General features: G+C 38.9%; 1 long non-coding RNA gene and 4 other non-coding genes across 5 annotated transcripts; 2 read left to right on the top strand and 3 right to left on the bottom strand.

The window, feature by feature from the left end:
- Window positions 1-540: 540 nt before the first annotated feature.
- On the bottom strand, window positions 541-612 carry Trnaq-cug. The gene has a single exon. It is a non-coding gene; the product is annotated as a tRNA-Gln (tRNA).
- Window positions 613-3,319: 2,707 nt separating this feature from the next.
- Window positions 3,320-3,391, top strand: Trnaq-uug. Its single transcript has one exon. It is a non-coding gene; the product is annotated as a tRNA-Gln (tRNA).
- Window positions 3,392-7,415: 4,024 nt separating this feature from the next.
- Trnaq-uug lies at window positions 7,416-7,487 on the top strand. Its single transcript has one exon. It is a non-coding gene; the product is annotated as a tRNA-Gln (tRNA).
- A 3,989-nt stretch (window positions 7,488-11,476) lies between these two features.
- Window positions 11,477-13,175, bottom strand: LOC121386172. The gene is made up of 2 exons (XR_005959595.1): window positions 12,919-13,175; window positions 11,477-11,645 (listed from the first exon to the last, which is right to left on the bottom strand). It is a non-coding gene; the product is annotated as an uncharacterized LOC121386172 (long non-coding RNA).
- Trnaq-cug lies at window positions 12,066-12,137 on the bottom strand. The gene has a single exon. It is a non-coding gene; the product is annotated as a tRNA-Gln (tRNA).
- Window positions 13,176-17,622: the final 4,447 nt, after the last annotated feature.

The raw sequence follows: 17,622 nt of genomic DNA, 5'->3' as shown, positions 1-17,622 counted from the left end.
AGTAGCCCATGTAGTGGCGACAGCGGGTTTCCTCTCAAAATCTGTGTGGTCCTTAACCATATGTCTGACGCCATATAACCGTAAATAAAATGTGTTGAGTGCGTCGTTAAATAAAACATTTCTTTCTTTCTTGCGTTACTCTGTTATATCCTCACATATACTCTTCAAACAGTGACTAATGGACCTTCCTAGAAATGGTCAAAATCGAGAATGACACCCCATTCATGTGTACGGGGCAACTGCGTGATGCATGTGCAAACTATGGAATGTGTTTCGGTGTGTTGATAAACAGATCTGAGCGTTCTTTACTAGGATGTCTGTGGTCAAAACGTATGTTCGGTCTAATAGTTGATATTAACATTAATATTTCAGGTTAACTGTATTTAAAATAAACCTAGACACTCCTATTCGGTATTTCTATTGTTGTTCTAAATCCAAACATACAATCAATAATCTAAATTTGGTTATTTTAATTTAAAACAAATCGCTGTATGTTAAAATAAACTTAAGAAATGTTAGCGAAAAATATATATTTCAATTAGGTTCCACCGAGACTTGAACTCGGATCGCTGGATTCAGAATCCAAAGTGCTAACCATTACACCATGGAACCTATACACGGTATTTGATTTAAACAATATTTATTGACGTTTAATACAGTAGCGGTATTGGAACTGGCCATCAGCCAAAAGCCTATATTGAGGCCTCTCCCAATATTGTACAATATGAATATTTTACAAGCAATAAAATAAAGCATAATGATTATACTTGTTCCAAATTTACTAACAAAGAGGGGAAATAGAACGACGAAAAGGTAAAGAGTATTAACAAGTTATTATTTTTACCATTGTATATTATTTAAAATTAGATGACATAGGTGAAATAAATAAACAAGTGTTTGTTGCAGAGAATCATTTTAAATGTTAAATAAGCGGTGATCGAAGTTGTTCTTTTTTCTTTCTTTTTTCTGTCTTCTTTTTTTTTCTCTCTCTCTTTTTTTTTTTTTTTTTGAGGGGGGTGTTGCTGTTGTTTGTTTGTTGTTTTCTTGTTTTGTTTTGTTTTGTTTTGTTTGTGTTTTTGTTGTGCTTTTGTTATTATTGGTCTTTTGTCCTATGAAAACGTAATTTTCGAGAAACAAGTCTTACAAATTGTACAACACCGAACACAACCCATTAATTTTCACGGTCCCAACTATTTTCTCAGAACGGTTGGTGTAAACATTTCATTTCAACCTATTTTCGTGCATCTATCCAATTAAGGTTCAAGCACGCTGTCCTGGGCACACACCTCAGCTATCTTGGCTGTCCAGAACAGTGGATTAGTTGTTAGCTGTCAGTGGTTAGTGAGAGAGAAGAGTGTGTAGTGGTCTTACACCTACCCACTGAATCGTTAAAACTCGCTCTGGGCTGCGATACCCTGTACGTACCAGCTTAATAGAGTCTGAGACACTAATATCACAAACCAGCCTCGGTGGCGTCGTGGCAGGCCATCGGTCTACAGGCTGGTAGGTACTGGGTTCGGATCCCAGTCGACGCATGGGATTTGTAATCCAGATACCGACTCCAAACCCTGAGTGAGTGCTTCGCAAGGCTCAATGGGTAGGTGTAAACCACTTGCACCGACCAGTGATCCATAACTGGTTCAACAAAGGCCATGGTTTGTGCTATCCTGCCTGTGGGAAGCGCAAATAAAAGATCCCTTGCTGCTAATCGGAAGAGTAGCCCATGTAGTGGCGACAGCGGGTTTCCTCTCAAAATCTGTGTGGTCCTGAACCATATATCTGACGCCATATAACCGTAAATAAAATGTGTTGAGTGCGTCGTTAAATAATACACTTCTTTCTTTCTTTCTAATATCACGAAGACGCCATATAAATTGTATGCGTGTGACATCATTGGAGATTGAGTTTTTACTCTAAAAAAATTATATGCACGGGCGCTGTTACTCTGACAGCTTTTGATTGATAACTGTTCACATGCCCGTCTAGCTCTCTTACCGTCAGAGTACTCGGTCTAAGCTGTATCCTAGAAAGTATACTAATTATTTTCAAAGTTTTAGCTGACAACAATGATCGAATCTCGAAATGTCAGAGTAAAACAGGACGAAGATGTTGTTTGTTTGGCACTAATTGGTTACGAAGATCTGAAAAATCTTTAAACGTGATGTTCAGAGCATTACTTTCAATTTCATGACGACGGGAAATGCAAGATCAGCATGTTTCTAAACACGATTGAAACAACTATAGTTTAAAGGGACATTCCTGAGTTTGCTGCAATTTTCAAGATGTTATCGACTAACAGAGACTTTTTAACGATTGTAATTAAATATCAAATATATTTTTCTGCATAAAATATAAGTGGCTGTATAATAAACCTGTCTTTTATTTGTACTTGGTTAAATTTCGAAATTAAATTAAAGTACTAAATTATTTGAAGAGAAAATCCAGTTTGGGCTTCTTACAGATATAAGACGGCCAGAAACACATTGAATATACAGCCACTGCTATTCTAAACAAGAAAATTAATCGTAGAAATATTTTATTAGTCGATAACATCTTACAATGCAGCAAACTCAGGAATGTCCCTTTAACGAGATATCTTACACACCGTTGCTTAAAAATAATCAACTCGTGAAATAGTTTTGAAACAACTCTTTGTAAGATAACTGATATCTAACTGTTATGTGGCACTATCTATGTACATGGAAGATATTTTCAAATTGGAGGATGCAGGCTTTGGAGATCAATACACCGTGCTCTCCCCAACTCCCATTCCTACGCATGCACGATCGCACGCGCGTACGCACACACATATGGTTCAAACACCCTAGAATCTTAAATATTCTGCTTTGTGGTTTTGGGATTGTTTTTTGGTTTTTGGTTTTGTGTTTGTTTGTTTGTTCTTTTTTTCTTTGTTTTAGTCATTTTTCTCTCCATAATTATTATTATTAATTATTAATTATTATTATTATTATTATTATTATTATTATTGTTATTATTATTTGTCCTATATCTATCTATCTATCTATCTATCTATCTATCTATCTATCTATCTATCTATCTATCTATCTGTCTGTCTGTCTGTCTATCTCTGTCCCCGTCTCTGTCTCTCCCTCTCTCTCTCTCTCTCTCTCTCTCTCTCTCTCTCTCTCTCTCTCTCTCTCTCTCTCTCTCTCTCTCTCTCTCTCTCTCTCTCTCTCTCTCTCTCTCTCTCTCTCTCTCTTATTTTGGTAAGGCTCACATTTCTCAACTACCGCAGACTAAGTCATAAATATCATGCAAGAAACAGGTTATAAAGAATGTTTTACGCATGATAGCATATGGTCCCATGGTGTAATGGTTAGCACTCTGGACTTTGAATCCAGTGATCCGAGTTCAAATCTCGGTGGGACCTATATTTTATATGTGTGTTTTAGAATTTATGTATTTTTTATTACGTTTTGTAATTATTATCACCGATATTGTTAGCATTACCCATTGGTACGTAGTTATTTAATTTTGTCGGCTCATTATTATGTATGTAAAGTTTCGCCAAGTATCACAGATTGGTAACATTCGAATGCATTATTAACATAAACACAATATTCATATCTAACTGAATTATGCTATCTGATTACAGTAACAATTATTAATAATAAAACGTTTATATATTTTTTTAAATTCCTATATTTTATCCTGATTGTTCCTCTCCGACACAGAATACATAACATTTGGCACAGTGCGCGATCGGTCTGGGATCGATCCCCGTCGGTGGGCCCATTGGACTATTTCTCCATCCAGCCAGCTCACCACAACTGGTATATCAAAGGCCGCGATATGCACTTTCCTGTCTGTTGAATGGTGCATATAAATAATCCTTTACTAATAATAGAAAAATGTAGCGGGTTTCCTCACTAAGACTATATGCCAATATTACCAAATGTGACACATCCAATAGCCGATGATTAATATACGAATGCGCTATTGCGTTGTCGTTTAACAAAAGAAACTTCAATTTTATATAAACGTCATCTTAATTTGCATTACTTTAATAGTGTAATAATGGCGTATTTATATTCACTTAAGGTTCAAGTCGGGCTTAGTCGGACTTTATATTTTTTGGCCGTCGTTCAAAATGTTATGTTTATTTGTTTTGTAAACAGTGCGACGCACTTCATTTTGGTAGCCCGTCTAAATTGCTCAAATCATCTTAAATGGACATTTCTGAGTTTTCTGCACTTTTTAAGATGTTATCGACTAACAGAGACTTTTTAACATAAAGTTTATACCTTCACCTATATGCTTATACATACAATTACCAAAACATACTTCCATTTCCTAGGGTTTTTTTTTAGGGGGGTGGGTGGACGAATCTTCAGAGAGTGCCACAAGCATTAACTAGTGACGTCACTGTTTTATGCGTACATATTCAACACACTACATTTTTTCCATAATTCGTTCAAGACAACTGACAAAGAAACAATATTTAATTAGTACCAAATCGTTCGGGAAACCATTTTTATTGTCCAATACAAAACTTTTAAACTCACACCTCAACTATCTGGGCTGTCTGTCCAGGACATTGGGTTAGCTGTTAGTGGTTATTGAGAGGGAAAATGGTGTAGTGGTCTTACATCTACCCATTGATGATGATGATAACTTGTTTAACGTGCCCATATACCACTAGGGTTTCGAACACGCCCATCCCGAGTCCGACCTCCGATAAGATCGGTGACCTGACTCGGGATGGAGGGGGGGGGGGGGGGGGGGGGGGGGGGGGGGGGTAGAGTTGAAAATGGGCAGAATTTTGAAAATAGCAATTAGTAAAAAAAGTTAATAGAATAAAAAAAAAAAAAAAAAAAAAAAAAAAAAAAATTACAAGCCAAAAATAAAAAGAATTGACTGCTCGGCCGAATAATATTTATATAATTTGGAGCATTTTAGAAGGACGGTCCAAAATTAAATAAGAGAAAGAAGAGAGGATCGGACTATTTAATAATAATTAAAAAAAAGAGAGTAATTTCGACAAAATCTTTTGAACGCAGATCTAAAAGTTTAAAGTCCGATCGATATGTCCACGTGAGTGGCCTCGTTAAGGCCGTTTGGGTGCACAGCTTATAGGGACGAGATGGGTTGCATCCCGTCAAGAAAACCCCTAGATTGACAGTCGATAGACGTTGAAGGTGTAGTGCTGTGCTGAAATACAGATCTTGAGAAGCCGGATCCGTCTGAACGAGAGAGAGTATCAGACTAGGGTATAGTCCAGTCGTCATGGGTTGGTATAGTTGTGCGGACGGGCCCGACTCAGGAGGATACGAGATGGTATCACTATAAAGCAAATAAAGTATAGAAAAGAGTAGTAGGGGCCGACCCCGCTTCCTATTTCTTCTTAGAGTGGGGCGGTCAATCTTCCAGTGCTGCTAGGACAGGCTCGGACATGTAGAGACTAAACGCGAACAACCGTGGCGTTCTGCAGAATGGCCGTCATACGAGTCACGAAAAAACAAGTCAACATAGTCAGACGAAGAAATGACGTGGAGGCGAGGAATCACGCTAAAAAAGAATCCAACCTGGTGGTGCAGATTGTGGAAACGAGAAGCGTTCCAGTGTTCAATCAGTTCCAATAGCCGCATACATCCCAGTAGAAAACTTCATTTCGCTGACAAAAACAACAAAATGAAGGATCCCCAAGTCGAGCACACGAAAGCACGTGCAGTGTCCCCCAGCGAAACAAACACGTCTTACCGCGTGGAGCTCCAGACTGGGAATCCTACCCATTGAGTCGTTAAAACTCGCTCTGCGTGGGAGCCGGTCCCGAGCTGCGAACCATGTACTTACCAGCCTAATAGAGTCTGATACACTAATATTATGACGACGCCATGTAACTTGTATGCGTGTGACGTTATTAGATATTTAGTTTGGACTCTGATAGCTTTTGACTGACAACTGTTCAAATGTCCGTCTAGCTCGCTTACCGTCAGAGTACTCGGTCTAAGTTGTATCCTAGAAAGTAAACTAATTATTTTCAAAGTTTTAGCTGACAACAATGATCGAATCTCGAAATGTCAGAGTAAAACAGGACGAAGATGTTATTTGTTTGACAGTAATTGGTTACAAAGATCTGAAAAATCTTTAAACGTGATGTTCAGAGCATTACGTTCAATTTCATGACGACGGGAAATACAAGATCAGCATGTTTCTAAACACGATTTAAACAACTATAGTTTAAAGGGACATTCTTGAGTTTGCTGCAATTTTAAAGATCTTATCGATGTTAACATAGACTTTTTAACGATTGTAATTACATATCAAATATATTTTTTCTGCATAAGATATAAGTTAAACTTGTTTCTGATAGTTCTTATATTTGTATTAGGTTAAATTTCATTTTATTTCCTAAACTATTATTTTTTTGTACGTACGAAATTATTTGAAGACAAAATCCAGTTTGGGCTTCTTACAAATATAAAGACGACCAAAAACACATTGAATATACAGCCACTGATATTATAAACAAAAAACTATATTTAATATGTAAGTTTAATATTTTATTATTCGGAAACATCTTACAATGCAGCAAACTCAGGAATGTCCCTTTAATGTGATATCTTAAAAACCGTTGCTGAAACATATTCAACTCGTGAGATAGTTTCGAAACAAATGTTTGTCAGATAAATGTTATCAAACGGTTACTTATGTGCGTGCGTAATATTTTAACATGCGCATGTACCACAGATGTATCGGGCGTGTCTGCCCCGGGGTTCGGCCTCAGGGAGGCCAGGGGCCCAACCCGGGGCAGAGTTACTTATGTGGTATTCTCTATGTACATGGAAGATATTTTCGAATGAGAGGATGCAGGGTTTGGAAATCAGTACTCCGTACCCTCCCCAACTCCCATCTCTACACACGCACGCACACACACACGCACGCATGTACGCACACACATATGGTTCAGCCATCTTACGAATCTTGAATATTCTTCTTTGTGGTTTTGGGGTTGTTTTTTGGTTTTGTGTTTGTTTTTTGGGATTTTTTTTTTTTTTTTTTTTTTTTTCAGTCATTTTTCTCTCCATAACTATTATTATTATTATTATTATTATTATTTGTCCTACATCTATCTATCTCTCTATTTATCTACCTAACTACCTATCTGTCTGTCTGCCTGTCTGTCTCTCTCTGTCTCTGTCTCTGTCTCTGTCTCTCTCTCTCTCTCTCTCTCTCTCTCTCTCTCTCTCTCTCTCTCTCTCTCTCTCTCTCTCTCTCTCTCTCTCTCTCTCTCTCTCTCTCTCTCTCTCTCTCTCTCTCTCTCTCTCTCTCTCCCTCTCCCTCTTTCTCTTTCTGTTATTTTGGCAAGACACATTTCTCGACTACCGCCGACTAAGTCATAAATAGCATGGAAGAAACAGGTTATAAATAATGTTTTACGCATGATAGCATATGGTCCCATGGTGTAATGGTTAGCACTCTGGACTTTGAATCCAGTGATCCGAGTTCAAATCTCGGTGGGACCTATAATTTTATATTCTTGTTTTTTAAATTTATATATTATTTTTACATTTGTAATTATCATCACCGTTATTAGTAGTATTACCCATTAGTACCTAGTTATATCGTTTTGTCGGTTCATTAGTATGTGTGTAACCTTTCTCCAAGTACCACATAGTGTGTAAGTTATAAACGGCATCTTTGGGTAACTAGTCAGTGTTCGACATTAAACATGTTGGCCAGTATCCCAGTTGGATACTAACATTTCAAAATCTGGTATCCCACCTGAGCATTTAGTATTATATGGCATCCCGGTGGGATACTGGGTTCTTGAAGTCTGGTATCCAAATTTAAATTCTGGTATCCCCGGGATATCGGGATACCGTTAATCTCGAACACTGCTAGTTTAGTATTCTCTTTGTATGCAATTATAAGTTAAAGGTGCAATAATGGCCATTCCTGACAAAAAATATTGATTAATTATTGGTTTAAAACATAAAGTGTATACTTTCTCCTATATGCTTATACACAAAATTACAAAAACATACTTCCATTCTTCCATAAAACCATTCTTATTGTCCAATACAAGACTTTTAAAACTCTATTATTTTCGAGTTAAGACTTATGACAAAGGGAAACATGCTGTGGGATCGATTACCAATTTTTTTAAAACAGTAACTTATTACAAATAAATAATGAAAATAATAAAATATTGAAGTTTCATCTTTGACATAGGACCTTTAAAATACTTGTATATTAAAACACTGTATGTGCGTTTGATGTACAATGTGTTTCAGTGCGGCCCATCCCTTGTCCCCTCGGGTATATTCACATCAAAGAGCTAGAAATGTAATTTTTATCAATATGCATCACTACAGCTACTAATGACCTAGAACGGTAATTGTGTTTTCACGTGTTTTGCTGTACTGTACCACACCCATGTCTGTAAGGAACAGCTGTATGCAAAATGTTTCATTATCAATATTCAGTAGTGTTCCAGCCAGTAATGATCAGTTAACACAAAATATATTATGTATGCATTTATTGTTATACTGTTCGGCCGGGACGTAGCCCAGTGGTTAAGCACTCGCTTGATACGCGGTCGGTTTGGTAATGATCCCCGTCGGTGGGCCCGTTGGGCTATTTCTCGTTCCAGCCAGTGCACCACGAATGGTATATCAAAAACTATGGTATGTGCTATCCTGATTGTGGGATGGTGCATACAAAATAGTCCTTGCTACTAATGGAAAAATGCAGTGGGTTTCCTCTAAAACTATATGTCAAAATTACCAAATGTTTGGCATCCAATAGCCGATGATTAATAAATCAATGTGCTCTAGTGGTGTCGTTAAACACAAACATTTTGTTGACTTTTTTATATAGTGTTCAGTAATGGTAAAAGCCATCTGATCATGGTCTGACAATATTTTGAAATACACGAAACCGTGGTATGTGCTATCCTGTCTGTGAAATGATGCATATAAAAGATCCCTTGCTACTAACGAAAAACAGGTCTCCTCTCTAAAACTATATGTCAGCATTACCAAATGTTTAACATCCAATAGCCGATAATTAATAAATCAATTTGCTCTAGTTAAATTTAGAATATTTATGAAACAAACACAAAAAAATGCATTTTTTGGGAGTATTGCAAATACCTGAATGACTAGAGTCACTTCACCTTTACGAGGATTAATATTATACATAATACAATGTAATTACTTCTAATTTACCGGCCTCGGTGGCGTCGTGGTAGGCCATTGACCTACAGGCTGGTAGGTACTGGGTTCGGATCCCACTTGAGGCATGGAATTTTTAATCCAGATACCGACTCCAAACCCTGAGTGAGTGTTCCGCAAGGCTCAGTGGGTAGGTGTAAACCACTTGCACCGACCAGTGATCCATAACTGGTTCAACAAAGGCCATGGTTTGTGCTATCCTGCCTGTGGGAAGCGTAAATAAAAGACCCCTTGCTGCTAATCGGAAGAGTAGCCCATGTAGTGGCGACAGCGGGTTTCCTCTCAAAATCTGTGTGGTCCTTAACCATATATGTCTGACGCCATATAACCGTAAATAAAATGTGTTGAGTGCGTCGTTAAATAAAACATTTCTTTCTTTCTTTCTTACTTCTAATTTGAAACTGGTTTCGGTTTGTGTCTGTATTTACTGCAAGAAGTAATAAATCAGATTTACTATCTGATCAAATCACCTAGGAATGCAATTTGCATTTTAATACGACATGGCACATTTAGTGACAGACACCAGTTGGTACCATTTTGTTCAGTGATGACTAGCTTTGTAGCATTTGTGATCAAATATTCCATTTTTTTTAATTACATATATGGGAACGGGATTTACCTCAATCGGTTGAGTGTTCGCTTGAGGTGCTTGCGTCGCAGGATCGAACCAAACTTGGTGAATCCTTCAGCTGATTAGTTTTTTTTCTCTCGTGACAACCAGTGCACCACAATTTGTCAAATACCGTGGCATGTGCTTTCCTGTCTGTGGGAAAGTGCATAATATTTATAAAAAAAATAGCTTGCTGCATTAGGAACAATGTAGCGGATTTCCTCTGATGTCTACTAGTCAGAATTACTAAATGTTTGACATCCAGTAGGTGATGATTAATTAATCGATATCCTCAAGTGATATCTTTAAACAAAATATACAAACTTTAGTCCGATATAACTTCCGTCGTTTGATGAATAATATGCTGAAATATCAAGGGTCCGTTTGTTACCCTTATAGGTGAAATAAATTTAATCCTACTTACTCGAATAATCAAAATGTCATTACGAATACTCTACCAACTATTGTTCTCGTCCGTTTGTTACCCTTATAGGTGAAATTAATTTAATCTTACTTACTCGAATAATCAAAATGTCATTACGAATACTCTACCAACTATTGTTCTCGTCCGTTTGTTACCCTTATAGGTGAAATAAATTTAATCTTACTTACTCGAATAATCAAAATGCCATATACGAATACTCTAGAAACTATTGTTCTCGTTTAAAATCTGTCATTTATTGGCAAAATGCGAACGCTAAACCAGTATTAAAACGCATGTACAATTAAAAATCTAAATAAAGCTCAGTTTATATAGGCCTACAAAACGTTCGTCCCAGTTTCAAAATAAGAAACACAAAAATACAAACAGCAAAACAAAACAAATAAATTAAAACAAACCAAAACAAACAAGAAAAACAACAAACAATCCGTAATTTAAAGAGTGTTTATGTTAAAGTTATTTTATTTCGTACGTCGCAGTAGCGGTGTTTGTGTTTTCAAACTAATCTAAACAGACTTGCGTTCTTCCGAGTTTTCCCGACCGAGCATACCGATCGAATCTAAATCATCTCCTGTACAGGTAAAAGAGGGCGGATCCCAAGTGTCTTTAACATGGTGATCAAATAATAAGGCGTGGCAAAAGATTAGCGTGACGTCACAAACCGTGAGTCGTGTCACAACCTAAACGTCATTTTGATGATGTGTTGAATAATACGCGTTGCCTCTCCGTGGATGTTTCTTAACGAGATCCCTTTTAATTACGTTTCAATGTCTTCTAGTCCGCCCCCCCCCCCCCCCCACACACACCCACCCCACCCCTTCTTCTGTTGTTCAATGTTCTTATCGTCCCCCACTTCTTGTATGTCTATTTATTTGGTACGTAATTGTATTACTAGAAATTAATAAATTGTTACAACTTTACACAAAAGCAGAGTGATACAGAGAGAGAGAGAGAGAGAGAGAGAGAGAGAGAGAGAGAGAGAGAGAGAGAGAGAGAGAGAGAGAGAGAGAGAGAGAGAGAGAGAGAGAGAGAGAGACAGACAGAGAGACAGAGACAGACAGACAGAAACAGAGAGAGATTAGTTATCATGTTCATGAAAGAAAGAAAATTAGAAAGACAAACATTAATGTGCAGTACAGATAATTACTCTAGTTAAATATCTTCTCCTATCCCCATACAATAACATTCTCCGAACCCGACAATACATTACAAAAACACTCTATAATTAGCATACAGTCAGTTCCAGATATGGACAGACGAGCTTTATTCATTTAGAAACCGTAACAACCATAATATAAAGACTTGGTCAGTCTCGCGGTATATCAGCAGAACTGTCTGCATTCGCGTTTTCTCAAGGTTCGTCAACCTGCAAATGGACCATATCCGAGACTATCTGCAAACAACAAACAAAACATATATTGTAATGTATCATTCAGCACATAACATTCATATTATAAAGACTTGACAGTGTGAGCTAATTGTTTTGGATAATCTCCGAAAATATTTGCCAAAAAACACAGTAAATTAAAAATGTCCCAAAACGTATTATCTAGGTTCGCCAACCCTCTGATAAAGTGTATCGTTATGAACACGTAATGTATCGTTCGTCATTCTGATTTTCGACCATGAACTGAAAGAACTGTTCACATGGTACCCTGCCTTTTATACCCCGATCATAACGCCCCCTATAACTACAACATAACTCGCTGGTTATTTCCTATACCAGGAGAAATAAAGTTCTTTCTAATTCGAATCTTAAACGAAAGAAATTACATTTCTCCTTCATTATGCAGATTTATAAAAAAGTGAACTCAGGTTCTACCGAGACTTGAACTCGGATCGCTGGATTCAGAGTCCAAAGTGCTAACCATTACACCATAGAACCTATAAATAAATATTATTATATTTACTATGTCGTTGTAGGTCAGTCAGGTCAGGTCATAGGGCTTTACGTGCACATTCAGAGCACGCTGTTGTAGCGCACGCCATGTCGTTGTAAAGATCATATTGTAATTATACTACTAATAATAATGATTTCGTGAAGTAATATTATTTTTTTTAATTCTGAAAACAAATCATACCATTTTATAAAATACACGACCCGTACCCCTCTATATCAAGGCTCTAAAGACCAACCCTAACCCTAACCTTAAAACTAACCTTAACCATTGAAAGAGGGGTATGGGTGGAACTCATGCCCACGATTCGTCGAATATCCTCTATCTGGCAGGAAGTTAACACCAGGCACGTGAAAAAACGTGGGTATTGTGTAGGTTTGGATGCGTGACGTAGGTAAACAGTTCGCTTGATGCGCAGGCGATATTGGACTATTTCTTATTTCAGTCACTGAATTACGAATGGCATATTAAATGTCGTGGTATGTGCTATCCTGTCCGTGGAATAATGCATATAACAGATACCTTGATATTAATCAAAAAAGTATGAGCTACTATTCGGCAAACTAAATAAAAATTCATCATTCGCTCCCCTTTCTGTTTTCGATGAACACAAACACACACAAAAATACACAAAACAAAGCAACAAAATAGACAAAACAAAACAAACGCAACAAAAAATCTGTAATTTATAATGTGTTTATGTTAAACTTGTTTTTTGTCGCAAGTTGCAGTAGCGGTGTTTGTGTTTTGAAATTAATTTAAACAGACCTGTGTTCCACAAAACAAACATGTAATTACTTCCGAGTTTTCCCGAGCATGCCGATCGAATCTAAATCATCTCCTGTACAGGTAAAACAAGGCCGATCCCAGGTGTCTTTGACACGGTGATCAAATAATAAGGCGTGACGAAAGCTTAGCGTGACGTCACAAACGGTGAAACGTCAGAGTCACGAACCGTGAGTCGTGTCACAACGTTAACGTCATTTTGATGATGTGTTGGATAATACACGTTGCCACTCTGTGTATGTTTCTTAAAGAGATGCGTTTTAATTACGTTTTAATGTCTTCTAGTCCGTCCCCCTCCCCCCCCCCCCCCCCCCCCCACACACCCCCACATCCCCCAGCATTCTTCTGTTGTTCCATCTTCTTATCGTGCCCCACTTCCCTTTTTGTCGTCACGGTGTGTTCCACAGAACACATCCTTTATGTCTATTCATTTGGTACGTAATTGTACTACTAGAAATGAATGAATTGTTACAACTTTACACAAAAGTAGTGTGTGTCTGTGTGTGTGTGTGTGTCTGTCTTTGTCTGTGTGTGTGTGTGCGTGTGCGTGTGTGTGTGTGTGTATGTGTGTGTGTGGGAGGAGAGAGAGAGAGAGAGAGAGAGAGAGAGAGAGAGAGAGAGAGAGAGAGAGAGAGAGAGAGAGAGAGAGAGAGAGAGAGAGAGAGAGAGAGAGAGAGAGAGAGAGACATGAACTTACTTCCGAGTTTTCTCGACCGAGCACACCGATGGAATCTAAATCATCTCCTGTACAGGTAAAACAGGGCGGATCCCAGGTGTCTTTGACACGGTGATCAAGTAATAAGGCGTGGCTAAAGATTAGCGTGACATCACAAACGGTAAGACGTCAGAATCACAAACCGCGAGTCGATAATCCGTCCGGTTTTAATTACACGTTTAACGTCATTTTGATGATATGTTGAATAACACACACTTGCCCACTCTTTTGGATCTTTCTTAAAGAGATCCCGTTTTAAATTACGTTTTAATGTCTTCTAGTCCGTCCCCGTCTCTCTCCCCCCCCCCCCCCCCCTTGTTCCGTTGTTCGATCTTCCACCCCCGGGGGGGAGGATCGTCCACCACTTCTTCTCTTCTTTTTGTTGTCGTCACGAAGCGTTACACAGAGCATATACTTTATGCATTCATTTGGTACGTAACTACAACTAGGAATTAATTAATTGTTTCAAGTTTACACAAAAGCAGAGTGTGCGTGTGTGTATCTGAGAGAGAGAGAGAGAGAGAGAGAGAGAGAGAGAGAGAGAGAGAGAGAGAGAGAGAGAGAGAGAGAGAGAGAGAGAGAGAGAGAAAGACAAACAGACAGACAGACATACAGACAGACAGAGAGACAGACAGAGAGAAATAGAGAGAGAGAGAGAGAGAGAGAGAGAGAGAGAGAGAGAGAGAGAGAGAGAGAGAGAGAGAGAGAGAGAGAGAGAGAGACAGACAGACAGACAGACAGACAGACACAGAGAGACAGAGAGAGATAGAGACAGAGGCCGAGAGATAGAGAGCGACAGATATAGGTAGATAGCTAGGTATAATTATACAGAGACAAGATTGAGAGAGAGCTGAGAGAGAAATGGGTAGAGAGAGAGAGAGAGAGAGAGATATGAGAGAGAGAGAGAGAGAGAGAGAGATAGAGAACGAGAGTTTTTTTTTTTTTTTCCCCCCCCCCCCCGACTTTTGACACACACACACACACACACACAGACAGACAGACAGGACAGACAGAGAGAGCTATTATTTATTATGTTAGAAAAATATTAATGTGCAGTACAGATAATTACTCAAGTTAAATATGGTCGGAACGTGGTAACTTCGGACTTTGGTAACTTCGGCCTAGTAACTTCGGACCCGAGTAATCTCGGCCCCAGGTAATTTCGGATCGGTAATCTCGGCCTCTGTATTAATGAAAGCAACTTATATCTGGGTTATACGCAAACGAACGTTTGTTGTTAAACAACCTGATATTATTATTTCAAGATAGTTGAGTTTTTTTTTAATTTTTTAATTAAACATTATTAGATTATTCATTGTACTTTTTGTTGTGTATATTTTGTTTATTTATCTTTTAAACATTTATTCTCTGCTCATACCCCCCGTCCCCTTCTTACTACTACAGTTTGATTTGGTAGTGTTTCCTGATTTGTTATTCGGATGTTATGCCCCCACATTAAGCATGTTTGAATCCTTGGCATATAAGCATTTTAATACCTATCACACAATCCGAATTTAGCCATTGGTGAAAATGCATGGAGAGGCCATTTAGTGTATGTTAAACTGTAATTTAAAAGTGTTTGAATCCTTGGCATATAAGCATTTTAATACCTATCAAACAATCCGAATTTAGCCATTGGTGAAAATGCATTGAGAGGCCATCTAGTGTATGTGAACTGTAAGTTAAAAGCCCTGTTTGAATATGTCGGCAATACCTGGATCACGAGCGCTGTTTGGCCACCATCATCTTGGAGCGTCTACGGACTCCGTATCCGTACAAATAATGATGTTGAAGGGTGGCACAACAGACTAAATAAACGTGGTCGCCCACATATGCCATTTTATACCCTGCTTGGTACCCTTGCAAGTTCGATTGGTGAGCGAGTCAAAACTGAAACGTCACCAAGAAAAAAAATAAGTGTGAAACGTGACTCGTCACTAAAGACAACGTTATTCCAGCGTCTCTGATTCCATCTAACTGTCGTCGGGTGTGGCGTAGACCGCGAGAACGCTATGCGCAGTGTTGTGTTCAGGAGGTCGACCGATTTGGTGGCGGCAGCGTAATGGTTTGGGGTTCATTTTGTTCCCATTGTCGTTCCCGATTGATTGTCGTCCAGGGCAACCTCACTGCCGCACAATACCGTGATCAAGTGTTGACACCGGAACTGCTGCCGTTCATGCAACAACACGGTCCAGGATTGACATTTCAACGCTACACCCCATAAGCGATCTTGACGCGCAATTGCTTGCGAAACGCCGGTATCAACGTCATGGATTGGCCGTCCCGTTCACCAGACCTGAATCCCATCGAACACATTTGGGATGAATTGGGAAGACGACTGAGTCAGAAGGTCAAACCCACCTTCAAGCTCTTGGGCAGACACTGATCAACCAATGGCGACGACTTCCGGTACGGATGTTTTCAGAGGAGTTCTTCGGTCGATGAGAAGACGTTGTGCGGCTGTGGTGGCTGCGCGAGGCGGTCACACGCGTTATTGACTTCAGAACGTGCCACGATCTCATCATGTGAAAATCGTTTTGGGGGGGTCCACATGACATCAGGCGGTAATACGCAATAAATTGATCCCCACATCGACTTGTGTCAACCTGTATTGCTTCTCAAATGATATCGACATCCTTACATAGCAGTTTTATAGTCATGCACCCTGTATTTAATTTGTACGGTCAAATTTACGCAGAGTAAAGTTTCTACTTGCGCTCAGTATATATGTACAGCTGGGTATATGTCACATACTTTTGGAGAAATATGCGTATTGAAATGACTGTTTGAACTGCATATGCCATAAAATGAAAAAAACGTATTTCATTTCAACTATGTTCGTGCTTATATTCAATTAAGGTTCAAGCACACTTGTTATGGCACACACCTCAGTGGTTAATTGTTAGTAGATATATATATATATATATATGTTATTGAGAGTGTTAATGAGAAAAAAAGGAGGGTGTAGTGGCCTTACATCTACCCGTTGTGCCCTTAAAAACTCACTCTGGGCTGCAGCCGGTACCGGGATGCGAACCCTTACCTGTCATCCTTTTAAGACCGACGTTTGCTTAGGCACTGAGCCGTCGAGACCAGTAGAAAAATGTCATCGGAATTCCTGTTAACTAACCCGATGGGGTCCGAGATTACCTGGGGCCGAGATTACTCGGGTCCGAAGTTACCAGGCCGAAGTTACCAAAGTCCGAAGTTACCCCTATTCATATGGTCTCCTATCCCCATACAATAACATTCTCCGAACCCCACAATACATTAAAAAAACCCCGCTATAATTAACATACAGCCAGTGCCAGATATGGACGGACGAGCTTTATTCATTTACAAACCGTAACAACTATAGTATAAAGACTGGGTCAGTCTCGCGGTATATCAGCAGAACTGTGTGCATTCGCGTATTCTCAAGGTTCGTCAACCTGCAAATGGGCCACATCCGAGATTATCTACAAACAGCAAACAGAACATATATTGTAATGTATCATTCAACACATAACATTCATATTATAAAGATTTGACATTCTGAGCTAATTGTTTTGGATAATCTCCGAAAATATTTGGGGCGAGGCGTAGCCGAGTGGTAAAGCGCTCGCTTGATGTGGGGTCGGTTTAGGATCGATCCCCATCAGTGGACCCATTGGGCTATTTTTCGCTCCAGTCAGTGCACCACGACTGGTATATCAAAGGCCGTGGTATGTGCTAGGCTGTCTATGGGATGGTGCATATAAAATATCCCTTACTGCTAATCGAAAAGAGTAGCCCATGAAGTGGCGACAGCGGGTTTCCTCCCTCAATATATGTGTGGTCCTTAACCATATGTCCGACACCATATAATCGTATAATAAAAATTGTGTTGAGTGTGTCGTTAAATAAAACATTTACTCCTTCCTCCGAAAATATTTACAAAAAACACAGTAAATGAAAAATGTACCAGAACGTATTATCAAGATTCGTCAACC

This window comes from Gigantopelta aegis, chromosome 12 (genome assembly GCF_016097555.1).
Source record: "Gigantopelta aegis isolate Gae_Host chromosome 12, Gae_host_genome, whole genome shotgun sequence".
Classification (NCBI taxonomy): domain Eukaryota; kingdom Metazoa; phylum Mollusca; class Gastropoda; order Neomphalida; family Peltospiridae; genus Gigantopelta; species Gigantopelta aegis.
This window is presented reverse-complemented; position numbering and strand designations above follow the sequence as displayed.